General features: G+C 46.5%; 2 long non-coding RNA genes across 2 annotated transcripts; both read left to right on the top strand.

The window, feature by feature from the left end:
* Positions 1-1,745: 1,745 nt before the first annotated feature.
* Positions 1,746-2,639, top strand: LOC135820580 (uncharacterized). Its single transcript, XR_010554120.1, has 4 exons — positions 1,746-1,834; positions 1,920-2,060; positions 2,204-2,275; positions 2,599-2,639. It is a non-coding gene; the product is annotated as an uncharacterized LOC135820580 (long non-coding RNA).
* A 1,247-nt stretch (positions 2,640-3,886) lies between these two features.
* Positions 3,887-6,298, top strand: LOC135821510 (uncharacterized). The gene is made up of 2 exons (XR_010554383.1): positions 3,887-4,128; positions 6,002-6,298. It is a non-coding gene; the product is annotated as an uncharacterized LOC135821510 (long non-coding RNA).
* Positions 6,299-12,817: the final 6,519 nt, after the last annotated feature.

A 12,817-nucleotide genomic window follows, 5' to 3' on the forward strand; every position in this document is an offset into this window, starting at 1 on the left:
GAGAAACTAAAGGAAGACTAAGTGACAAAGTGGATTGAGAGCGTGTACGGGCTGAGGTTTGTGAAGTGGCAGTGCGAGGGAGGAAGCAGGTCGAGAGTAGTGGACTGCACAACTTATGGAGGGCTCGAAACACCAGTACAAACAGGCGAAATTGATATCTAAGGGAGATAGCAGCGAGATAGTTCCTAGCTAGAACAAGAGAAGCATCGTAGTACTTCGGGTAGCCGAAGACAATCCGAACAGCACGGTTGGAGATGCGAGTAATGCGGTCCATTTGCGAGACTTGGAGGCTGTGCGCAAATGCATTAGAGCCGTATTCAAGTTGGGCTTGAATGAAGGAACAGTAGAAGACTCGTTTGGCAGCAGGTGTTAGATTGTGTTTGATTTTCCTGAACACAGCGAGTTTAGCGCCTATCTTGCGTTCCAGGAGCGTGATGTGATCTCGGTACGTAAGATGCTCATCGAACAGGAGGCCAAGGTATTTGATGGTGGCTGAAGGCGGAATGCTAGTGCTGTCAATTGACAATTGGAGATTAGCTGGGACCGCCTTGGACTTTGGGCGGAATATGATGAACTGTGTCTTTTCCGCGTTGAGTTTAAGGCCGTGGTCCCGGAGGAAGTTGCGGATTGACAGAACGTCTCTGGCCAAGTCTGCAGTGAGCTTCTGTGGATCCCTTCCGGATTTGTAGACAGAAACGTCGTCAGCAAACTGACGGACCTTGGTACTAGCAACACACTCTGGCAGTTTGCGGACAGCAAGATTGAACAAGACAGGTCCAAGGATAGATCCTTGAGGTACACCTCTGGAGGCAGAATAACAGGCACCTCTGCTAGACTTGGTGACAACTCTCTGCTGCCGGTCAGTAAGGTATGATGCGAACCAACGCAGTGCGACCCCTCCCACACCAATCTCGAACAGTTCTTGGAGGAGCAAACTGTGGTTGACAGTGTCGAAGGCTTTGGACATGTCGAGGAAAGCTGCAGCTACATACTCGTTCTGGTCTAGACTTTGACTCCAATCATTTGCCACCAGAGCGAGAAGATCGTCGCAGGAGTGGTTTTTGCGGTACGCAAACTGAACTGCAGGGAGGGATTCCATGTGACTGGCGCTATCCATGTATTGCGTAAGTTGCTCTAGCGCACACCTCTCGAGAAGTTTGGACATGAGAGGAAGGAGGGAGATGGGTCTGTAGTTGCGAGGGTCGGAAGCGTCCCCACGTTTGTGGATCGGACGGACATGTGCTAGCTTGTAGGGCGTTGGGAATTCTCCAGTTTCGAGGGATAACGACAAGAGAGAGGCAAGCATTGGTGCAATTTGATCAGGCACAAGTTTGTAAACGAGCGGGGGGATGGCGTCAGGACCGCTTGCTTTGCGACTGTCCATAGCACGGAGATGGAACTTAACGTCCTCCGCTGTGATTCGGGTAAAAGAAACTAGAGTGCCGTCTGACTGGGGGCCACACGGCAGACCAGGTAGAATGTTGGATGGTTGATCAGGCACGGATGCCAGCGTCAGGGCGTCAGAAGTCTCTGTTGGCGGCAAAGGTCCAACTATTTCTGAGAATACAGATGTAATGTCTGCAATACTAGCTCCAGGCTCACGGCTGACTTTCGTTCTGCCAAGTAGGCTGTTCATAGCGCTCCACTGACGTCTAGGGTTCCGTCTGTTGTTGATGAACTCGGCCTGAAAGTAATTGGCTTTCTTACGGCGCATGGTGAGTATGGCTTTCACATGTCACTGCGGTGTGGAACTTACAGGGGTTATACCCCTGTTTCAGCACCTGAGGCGGTGCGTCAAGCGCCGCCTCTTTCTTATAATATATTGTGACAAATGGTAAGTGTGCAGTGCTCCTAGCTCTCTCCCCCAACAAAAGAGCTCTATGACACTGTGCTTTCTGCGGTTTCTTTCGTTTTTACAGTGGAGAAAGGCTGGTGGGAGGCCAGGCCGTGGCCGCACACCTGGCGGGTGCGGCCCATCGAACCCGTTACTGGGAGGGCCGGCAGGTCGGGCTGCTGTTGCAGTCCGACTACCGGGACGCCATGGAGCGTATCCGGACCCTGTAAGTAAGCACTGCTCTGTCTACATGTATACTTATCCCCCTCGTTATAGCGATACTTACTTGTTTCGTATCCTCTTGTCTTACCCTGCTTCCGTATTCGTGACACTAATAGTGTTTGTGTGCGCTCATGCTTGGTTTTACAGATGATGATGATGTATGAAGGTCTGGAGCTAGCTGCCGTCTTCGGGATGTGCCATTTGTTTTCAAAATTATTTGTAAGTACTTGTAACAGGCGTAGTGTAGTAACTGTGTATGCAGTGTAGTAACAGTGTGTAGTGTTTTGTGATGGTCCTGTGCTATAGCAGTCGTAATGTGTTTTGTGATGGTCCTGTGCTATAGCGGTCGTAATGTGTTGGGCTACTGAAGTACACTGCATGAAGGGATATGTGTGGGTGCTTCGACATATTCTCGTGCTTCCTAAATCCTAGATACGTGTATAGCACTATAACCTAGATGTGTGTGCGCGCGCGTGTGTGTGTGTGTGTGTGTGTGTGTCCGCGCATGCGTGCGTGTGCGTGCATTGTGTTCTCTTCTACAGACTCATCCAAGTCCATTTAAATAAAAGTGTATTATAGTGAACAGTATTGTGTTTTGTTACAGTTAATATGTGGGGAATGGTGGATATGCCTTGGTGTGACTGGATACCCGCGGGTTGTGACTCTTTGCTGGTCACTCTGGATTCTCCAGTATAGATTCGATGCAGTGCAGAGGGGATTTGTGGTGCGTAGCAACACTGCTTCACTGTGACACCCCTTCAATAATTGTTTTAATGCATGATACTCCGGGCGTAGCCGGTTGATTCTAACTGTATCCTGATCAAAATAGAAATTTGCATCTAATGGACCTGCATGGACAGTAGGCATTTCCCTAATCGGCCGGGCGAAAAATTCGCCGAAAACAGTGGTTTTGAAGAAATTACCCATCTTTTCGCCGAATTTTCAACAATTCGCATGTTGAATTCCCCGAAAACCGATGCTTCAGTGCTTCAACAGGGTGTATGTAAATGTACATGACGTAATGGGAGCGGTGACTTCAAGTACTATGTTGAGCCGAATTCTGATCTTGGAGCTCATAATATGGCCGAATTTGAACATTCTCGATCGAAAAGCCGATTAGGTATGCTCTGCATGGGCAACTTGTCAATCAGTGCACATCTACGATGTGCGAATAAAACGAATGCAAGGAACGTGAACTTGTTTGCTGCACATCTACGAAGTGCGAATCAGGGAGTAGTATAATGACACGTGTACTAGTACACCTTGTGTTGCACTGCGTCTTTTCCACACGCATAGGACCACTGAAGGTCACACGCTCCGCGTGCATATGCACGCATGCGCAATATGTCACTGCATGCAATGCACATCTACGATGTGCAAATCAGGGAATAGTACGTATTTTACTACTCCCCGGTGCGAATGCACCGAACGTGCACAAGTGCACGTTCGCCACGGAAAAGAACCTTTATGGCACATTTATGGCATGCCAGGGGTCAAAGGTCAAACTCTGGGGAGTCCCGGGGCCAGACCAAACGCGCCCGATACAGTGTGCCTTATTTAACCCAAAGGTCAAAGGTCAAACCCTGGGGGAGTCCCGGGGCCAGACCAAGCACGACCGACACAGTGTGCCTTATTTGGCCCAAAGGTCAAAGGTCAAAAAGTGTGCCAGAACCTGCCCCGCACTAACTACTAACTTGCCCATGTCAAACCCCCAAGACGAAGTGAATACCGTAATAGCAGTCCGTGCGCCAAGGGGTACTCAAGGGCTGATTTTATTTGCAACCGCGGGAAACGAAGTCACCAAGACGCCTTCATTTGAGGCTTTTGGAATTGGAGAATTTATTGAATTTAGGTATGGCTGTCGTCCCATCTAGAGAACTAACCAAGACCCTGTGGGGGCAGAAGGAGACTTCTTTGGCTCCGTGAATACACTAGCTATGCGGTGGTCTAGTTAGTTTGAGTGTGTGGTTCGTATTCAAAGTGTTCCAAGCCGCAGTTCACTCGAAGGTCATCGTGGATACGTCTGCACTTGACAATCAAGGCTGGAAAGGACTGCCTGGTGTGTCCGAACGGTATGTTTTGCACTGAAGGCATTTTCTGTATGAATTGTTGAAAGTGTCTACTTGTTCGAAATGCAAAAGAGATGGTCGTAGATCCTTGGCCCACAACACCCCACTAAATAAACTATGACCTGTCGTGAAATTATGTGAAATTGATCAACACAATCATCCACAAATTATCCCATGCCAAAGTACTGCAAATGCAAATAATGGCATCCCTTTACCTAGGTCATGTTTGTAGGGCCTTATGCCACATCTTTGCATGATTTCCTCATGCAAATCGTGTGCCTAGCTTCGAAAACACATTGCGCTAAGGGCCGAATATATACCTGTGAATCAGAACAACAGCACTCACTATTGCTTTCAGGAGTGGTAATGGTCAGCTGAAAGGAAACTTCTATCCATCAACTCATAAGTAAAGTAATGACTAATCTCCTTGCTGCGCATGTGCTTCCTTTGTATTAACATGTACCGTAACGTACCGCCAGACGGCGCCCCACCATCTCGTCCTTTCGTGGTCGTATTGTGGAGGTGGTCTCCTGTCTGTAGGTTATACGACACGAACTTTGTACACATATTATTGCACGTTCTGCAGACAATCCGTACCTTCGAGCGGACACGAGCTCCACACAAAAACCTGCTTAGTGTGACCTTAGTACACTAAGTTGCTCACACCGTACGAACTTCGTTGCACTCTGCCATCTGATTTTCCTTTCCCTGGCTGTGAAATCTGTCGCGGCAAAATCAAGGTGGGGCGCTCTCGCTGTACTTAACGGTATGTGCGCCTCTCTGTGTTTGGTGAATGATTTTGAATATTTGCGTACGACTTCAGGATAGTGCACATTGTGTGGATGTACCTGCGCATGTAATCCTTTCATGATTTAAAAATTAGGAGCCATGCTTCTCATCACCGTGGACAAGTAAATGTCGGCCAATTACGTAGCGTTTGGAGACTTGCACAAGTACAGTTGCGTGTCAATTATGCGGCACCCTCGGAATAAAATGAATATTCTGGACGACTGAAGCTACAAAGCCATCTTGTGTTAACAGATCAAAAAGACAGTACTTCGAAGTACCTGTATTTATCACTAGTATTACCCTGAGACAGTCGTACTCATCTCTAGAGACTGGCTTGTATTTAACTCTACGTAATGGCAACTTTCATGATGCTGACTGTCTACATTTACTTGAAGTAGGACTATAAATTAATACTAAATATTATAAGGTCTATAAGCTGTCAGTGCGATGCTGTTGGATACCCGACATGCCATGTGACTGACCGCCAGATAAACGACATGCGATTGTACCGGTCACAGTGTAGCTGGGTTTTCACGAAAAAATGAAACTTATACGATTGTGAGAAAAGTTCAGAAACCACACTTACACATACACACACGCACACACGCGCGCACACACACACACACACACACACACACACACACACACACACACATGCGCGCACGCGCGCACACACACACACACACACACCTGTCCTGTTCTGTTGAGCCACTACCACAACTTGGCACAAGGATCGCATCGGCCCCAAAGGGGCAGTAGAGGGAAAGTGAGAGGTGTTGGCTTCGAGTTCACCTATCCCTACGGTGAACGCAACCTTGATTGAAAGTCATGCCGAACGGATTTATCTACCACGCGCGCACGCGTGCGCGTATACAAAACGGAGGAAGGATTACTTACTCTCCCTGTATGATGTATCTGTTGTATTCGTGAACAATGTCATTGATGTTTTTCCATGCATGTTTTTGAATATGCGAGCATAACTTCCAACATCAAGCACATTCTTGCTTCTCATCAGCATGTACAAGTTTATAATGTTGGGCACCTATGTAGCGTTTGTTTTACCGGCTGCGTTTGTTGGTGCTTGCAGGTCATTGGCATGCTGTCTGTTTCACAGCTCGTGTAACAGGTTCACCGTACAGCTATGAATGCAATGTAGCGTGTCGAAGCCACTTCGGTATGACGTGATGCCTAATTCCCTGGTACCAAAATTGCGAGTATGCAAATGATCGTCAAGCCTGTCCCCTGTACAGTAGCCGTCTTGCCTTGTTACGCCTGGTTCTGACTCTGCGTTCTCGTATACTCCATGCAATGTTACAAGGAATACTGCTCCCTTCTCAAACAATTCATTGGCAACAAAACGCTCGGCTATGCCGTGTAACTTTGCTGTGCGGTTTGTGCTTTGTCAATGTTGTGTACCAGTTCATGATCTGTGCTTGCTGGTCTGTTTGTTTTCTCTCGCACAATTGAGGCGCTGTAGCACAGTGTACAGTGTTGATCATCCTGCCCAGGCTCTGATCTCACGTACCACAGTACGGTTTCTCTTGTTGCTCACTGTAATGTGCATGATACAACCTCCTTGGTACTCCATCATCACCTGGTGCTGTTGCTGCCATTGTTGGACCCTGCTGATATCCTTCTCGCACTGCCCGAACGTTGTTCCAACGAATGCACAACTCGCTCTTAGTTGTCACATTCGGTTTGGTCTCGTTCCAGTCTTTCGAATTGAGTGAGTGCGTAAACTTGTATGAAGTGGTGAAGCAAAAGCCGTGCGCCGGCAAACATTCAATGTCCGGGTGTAATGACACACCAAGGCCCCGGGACTTGCGTCCAATTCCTGAGTGATTTTTGTGTGCCTAGCCTCTAGGTATCATACCATATTTGTTTGGTTCAACCGTTTTGGATGCCCACTGCAATACCATTCACTGTATTATGTGTGTATGTTATCGAAGAAATCTCCCATATTTTTGGGTGGACAAACCTCGCCATAAGTCAGTAACCTGGCATTTTGCACCAACAGAACTTCTAGGATATCAGCGCCGTCTCAGTACCTGGGGACAGTTGTAAAGAAAAAGAAAAAATACCCTTGGCCCACAATGCCCCACTAAATAATCCGAAGGGTGTCGCGAAGACGACAATTTCCTTACCTTTCTTTTGTGGACGAAAAAAGACACTTCGCTTCGTCCGTTGCGCATGAAACGAAACATGAGGGTAGTGTTTATCAATTAGAATGGGTATCATGCACGAAGGAATGACGAAAAGGTACTATGCTCGAGCGCTGGTCGTCGTCTTGTTTGTCAATTTTGAGTCCCATTGAGAATTTTCTTCTCCAGACTTCTCAAATTTCCCGCGGTTGCAAATAAAAGTGCAACTTCTAGACGACTTTTTTGAATTTGGCGCACGGACTGATAGTAGTCATACTAGACACCCTTAGCAAACAACGGTAACGCTCTTTTTTACGGTACTCGTACCTTGGGGCGCGTTTGGTTGGTACGAACTAGAACAGGATTCACCAGAACAGCGCGTTTGGTTGGGACTGCACCTGTTCTGGGTCGGCCAGAACATGTTCTGCTTGCTCCGGCCTCGAGGCCGGAGCAGACCGAGCAGTTTCACTTTTTCACAGTGAAACCTGGCGGGAACATCGATTTTGTTCCCAAATGATCACGTGCATACGCTTTTGGGTTGGACTCGTCGTACCGTACAAAGTGACCATGGTGATCCATACACATTTTGAAGAATGCACCAAGTTTGGCACATTTTTCCACAAAAATGTGCTCTGTTTCTGGAGTAGCGTTTGGTTGGCATGAGGCTGCTCCATGTGCACCAGCTGTTCGATCCTGTTCTAGATCGTACCAACCAAACGCACCCTTGATCACCCAAATAGCGTTGAAGCTGCAGCGTAAAAACGTTATGGGGGCTGATTTATCGTTGTAACAAACGGTATGTATTTTGGTTTTTGGCAAAATATTGCATAGTCCGTACGCATTTCACCTTGTATCGCGTATATGGTGACATAAATGGTTGTACCGCGCGAATTTTTTTTTTTTTTGAACATATAGGGTACCCCGTAAGAAGGCCTTAAGCTGGATTCACAGAAGCTTTTTTGCGATGCGACACGCGATGCGACAGACGCGAAACCGGGAAAACCCCAAATCGCAGCCATGTCGCACCCCACGCAACTGCCGCAACAGGGCCATCGCAGGCCATCGCAGAAGTTGAGCTTGGCTCAACTTTTGCGATGCGATGCGATGCGACAAGCGATTTGGGGTACGATTTTGACCTTTTCTACAGCAAAGTTGTACAAAGGTGCAAGAGTTGCCTATAAATTTTTACAAGTTGTGGCAAACCGCGCGAATATCATGGTGACGTACCTAAATCAGCAAAACTTTGTCGCATCGCTGACTTCTTCTGTGAATGGTATTTCGCGAGTTCGCATCGCACGCATCCATCGCAGATCGCGTCGCATCGTGTGTCGCATCGCAAAAAAGCTTCTGTGAATCCCGCTTCAGGCCTGTGGGAATGCCCTATTAAAAATTTAATAAATAATAATTTGAAACTCGGATGTTGAGCCATAAATAAATGTAGAAGAGAAAAGGACATATCGATACGAGTTAAGAGTAACTCTCCATCACTGTAACATGATACTATATACAGTCAGAAAGAACCTTGAACCTTCCAAGTTGGAAGGCTGTCGGTTAGCGCTACGGAGATGTGTTGAAGCTAGGTGTCAGGACGTCGAATGTTTCAGTACTCTGTCAGTTTTGTGCCTAGTTATTGCACTTTCTGACTGTATATAGTATCATGTTACAGTGATGGAGAGTTACTCTTAACTCGTATCGATATGTCCTTTTCTCTTCTACATAAATAATAATAATAATAATAATAATAATAATAATAATAACTCAAACCATGCCTCTTGCACGGGCAAAACATAAAATAAGGACAATCAATGATTAGATCGAGCGCACGACGTGATGATCATGTACAATGTCATTAATGACACTTGACAGATAATAATAATAATAATAATAATAATAATAATAATAATAATAATAATAATAATAATAATAATAATAATAATAATAATAATAATAATAATTTGATAACCGCAATCAATAAAACTAGCTGAACCGACATTTGTGTACTTTATTCATGCAATGTAAAAACGGTGGAGACGATGTGCAATAAAACGATGAAAATATGAAGAAATGGTGTAGGGAAAAAATATATGGATTCAAACAAGTTTTCGTACAACACTCATCAGGAATCGTCGTTGTACTAAAGGACACTGAAACAAAAATTGAACTATTATAGAAAATCTAAGTTACAGAAATAACACTAAGAGCAACAACAGTGAAATTTACAAGTGTGAATTTTAACAATCAAAGCGAGAAATGAACAAAGGAGAAAGGAAGGAAAGACAACGTGATAACACATAACAGCAGTACATTACACCTAGAACATTAACGGCCAAGCTTGGCCGCACTAAACACGACACGTTACTTGAACAATTTCAACCCAATTATACTATCTTTCTGTACACACAAATTAGGCTTGTACAGACGCTGATAGATAGCTTCCAACACTTTTAACTGTAGTCCATAACCATGACGACCACGGCACAATACAGTGAACGAAGAGTCGGAATACGAATTGCAACAATCAGGACTAGCTAGCAGATGATTGTACACTGAAGACTTGCTACCACGAAACCTACGCACAACACTAACACTCTCACCGGCATTCTCACCATCACTCCCATCACTGCTCCCCGACTCACTGCTCCTTCCGCCGTCCGCTCCATCCTCCGCTTCCTCTGTACTCTCTCTGTCTCGTCCATCCCGCCTGACCGGGTCCATTGAAGTCAACTCGGCCGTCACCCTGCTATCACATCCCTCCTTTCGCCCTTGTCCGCTGAGTGCGTAGCTTCTGTTGTAGTTGGCTGTTGATCGTCTTGGTCTTTCAATTGTGGGCTTGGATGGTGGATTAGTTGTGGTTGCTGTAGGTTGCGTTGTTGGTGTTGGTGTGGGAGCTACTGATATGCAAGGTGGGTCTTTTTGAGTCGGCATTTGTAGTGTTAATGCAGCTGTCAGTGTTGCTCGCGGTCTCCCACTGGCAAGCTCCACCGCCGCAAGAACCGATGGTGGAGGATCGGGAGGAGGCAGTGGGACCGGGACCGCAAGCGGCACCACCTCAGCCAAAGCCGCCGGGGGCACTGACGAGGGAACCACCGACGGCCGGAGCAAAGGCGGCGACACAAGCCGACCCGATGAGCCACCACGCCCATTCTCCTCCCCCACCGCCACCAGCGACGGCGGAGCAAGCACAGTCCGTGAGCCAGGGTCCGCGGGTTGTGTAGGCAACGGCTGTGTGGTTATTGGTTGTTTTCTAGGTCGCCCTCGCTTCGGTCTTTGTTGTTGTGCGCAAGGTGGAAGTATGTGACGTGGTGTGTGTTGTTTGATGCGTGCGTTCAGGTGCTGAACAGTCCTACCAACATACCGACTAGCGCATTGTCGGCATTCAAAGTTGTAAATAAGATGACTTAGGTGATGGGCTGGTAGGACATCCTTCCGCACCGTAAACGCACGCATCGTCGTAAAGACGGGCACAAAGTGTACTGCGTAGTATGTTCGACGAACAACAGACTTGACTGCACTACAAACTTTAGTCGACTCCTGCCCTTTCCACGGCAAACATAAATAAACGGGACAACGAGCAGGACCAATCATAGGAGCCTTCGTAGTTTGTTCGACTTTCAACAACTTCTGCAACAAAAACTCAGGGTACCCGTTCTTGACAAAAACTGACCGGAGAAAATCAAGCTCTTCCTGCAGCTTACAGGACGAACAAATACGCTTCGCACGATCTACAAGGTTACGCACTAAGTTTACTTTATATTGAGACGAACAATAAGAGTCATATACAATGTACTGACCAGTAAACGTCGGCTTTCGATAAACGGTGGTCAGAACGTCACTACTCGTTTTTTCCACAAGCACATCTAGAAATGACAATTTGTTGGACTGTTCATGCTCACATGTAAAACGAAGGGCAGGGTGAATACTATTTAACACGTCAAGAAACTCGTTACTACGCTCCTCATTATCAAAATATGTGAAGGAGTCGTCCACGAAACGTACATAAAGGTCAGGCCACAATGAATCATCAATTTTCGACTCACAGTAACCGACAAACACGTTTGCCAATACCGGACCAAGGGGCGAACCCATCGCAACACCATCGACTTGTTTGTACATGACATTGTTGAACGAAAACTCAACACCAGTTACAAATGCCGACTCAAAAAGACCCACCTTGCATATCAGTAGCTCCCACACCAACACCAACAACGCAACCTACAGCAACCACAACTAATCCACCATCCAAGCCCACAATTGAAAGACCAAGACGATCAACAGCCAACTACAACAGAAGCTACGCACTCAGCGGACAAGGGCGAAAGGAGGGATGTGATAGCAGGGTGACGGCCGAGTTGACTTCAATGGACCCGGTCAGGCGGGATGGACGAGACAGAGAGAGTACAGAGGAAGCGGAGGATGGAGCGGACGGCGGAAGGAGCAGTGAGTCGGGGAGCAGTGATGGGAGTGATGGTGAGAATGCCGGTGAGAGTGTTAGTGTTGTGCGTAGGTTTCGTGGTAGCAAGTCTTCAGTGTACAATCATCTGCTAGCTAGTCCTGATTGTTGCAATTCGTATTCCGACTCTTCGTTCACTGTATTGTGCCGTGGTCGTCATGGTTATGGACTACAGTTAAAAGTGTTGGAAGCTATCTATCAGCGTCTGTACAAGCCTAATTTGTGTGTACAGAAAGATAGTATAATTGGGTTGAAATTGTTCAAGTAACGTGTCGTGTTTAGTGCGGCCAAGCTTGGCCGTTAATGTTCTAGGTGTAATGTACTGCTGTTATGTGTTATCACGTTGTCTTTCCTTCCTTTCTCCTTTGTTCATTTCTCGCTTTGATTGTTAACCCTTTAGGGCCCACAATTATTTCAAGAAATGCACTGCATACGCGAGCCCGGGTACTTATCTGGTCGTAACTTTGGTGTCCTTTGGCCGATTTTGGTGATCTTAGGCTTTCTGGAAAGCTCTTGGCCAGAGGAACACAGCGATAGCCAGCAATACATCACTCGATCCACAGAACCAGCGCCGCAGCGCGATACGGCGCTCCAAAGCCAGCATTGCGAGCGCCCAACTCAAATTCTCTGCCATTTCAACAAATTGCATCGCAGATCGCTCAAATTTTTTTACTGGAGAGCTGAGAAACATGCCTTTGCGATGACGTGAACTATCTGTAGCTGCGTGGGCCGCGAGTCAGGGAAAACCCCTAAAAACGAGTTCAAAATGCACGCGCTCGAGTTGACTCTGCTGAGCGAATTTAGTTCGAGTCTCGTATCTTCGCTCTCCGAACTCGGATCGCTTTCAGGTTTTTTCGAGCCGATAGCTGAGACAATTCTAATGTCGATAGCCCTTTCGATTGTCCGATTTGGTCAAGGGACGGCCGAGTTACGCCAGGTTGCGCTTTGAAAAGTATGCACTGTACACTGGTACGGATATATCCGTACTATGGGCCTCAAAGGGTTAAAATTCACACTTGTAAATTTCACTGTTGTTGCTCTTAGTGTTATTTCTGTAACTTAGATTTTCTATAATAGTTCAATTTTTGTTTCAGTGTCCTTTAGTACAACGACGATTCCTGATGAGTGTTGTACGAAAACTTGTTTGAATCCATATATTTTTTCCCTACACCATTTCTTCATATTTTCATCGTTTTATTGCACATCGTCTCCACCGTTTTTACATTGCATGAATAAAGTACACAAATGTCGGTTCAGCTAGTTTTATTGATTGCGGTTATCAAATTATTGTCTCCTCGCCGTGTGTTTAAAT

This window comes from Sycon ciliatum, chromosome 7 (genome assembly GCF_964019385.1).
Source record: "Sycon ciliatum chromosome 7, ocSycCili1.1, whole genome shotgun sequence".
Classification (NCBI taxonomy): domain Eukaryota; kingdom Metazoa; phylum Porifera; class Calcarea; order Leucosolenida; family Sycettidae; genus Sycon; species Sycon ciliatum.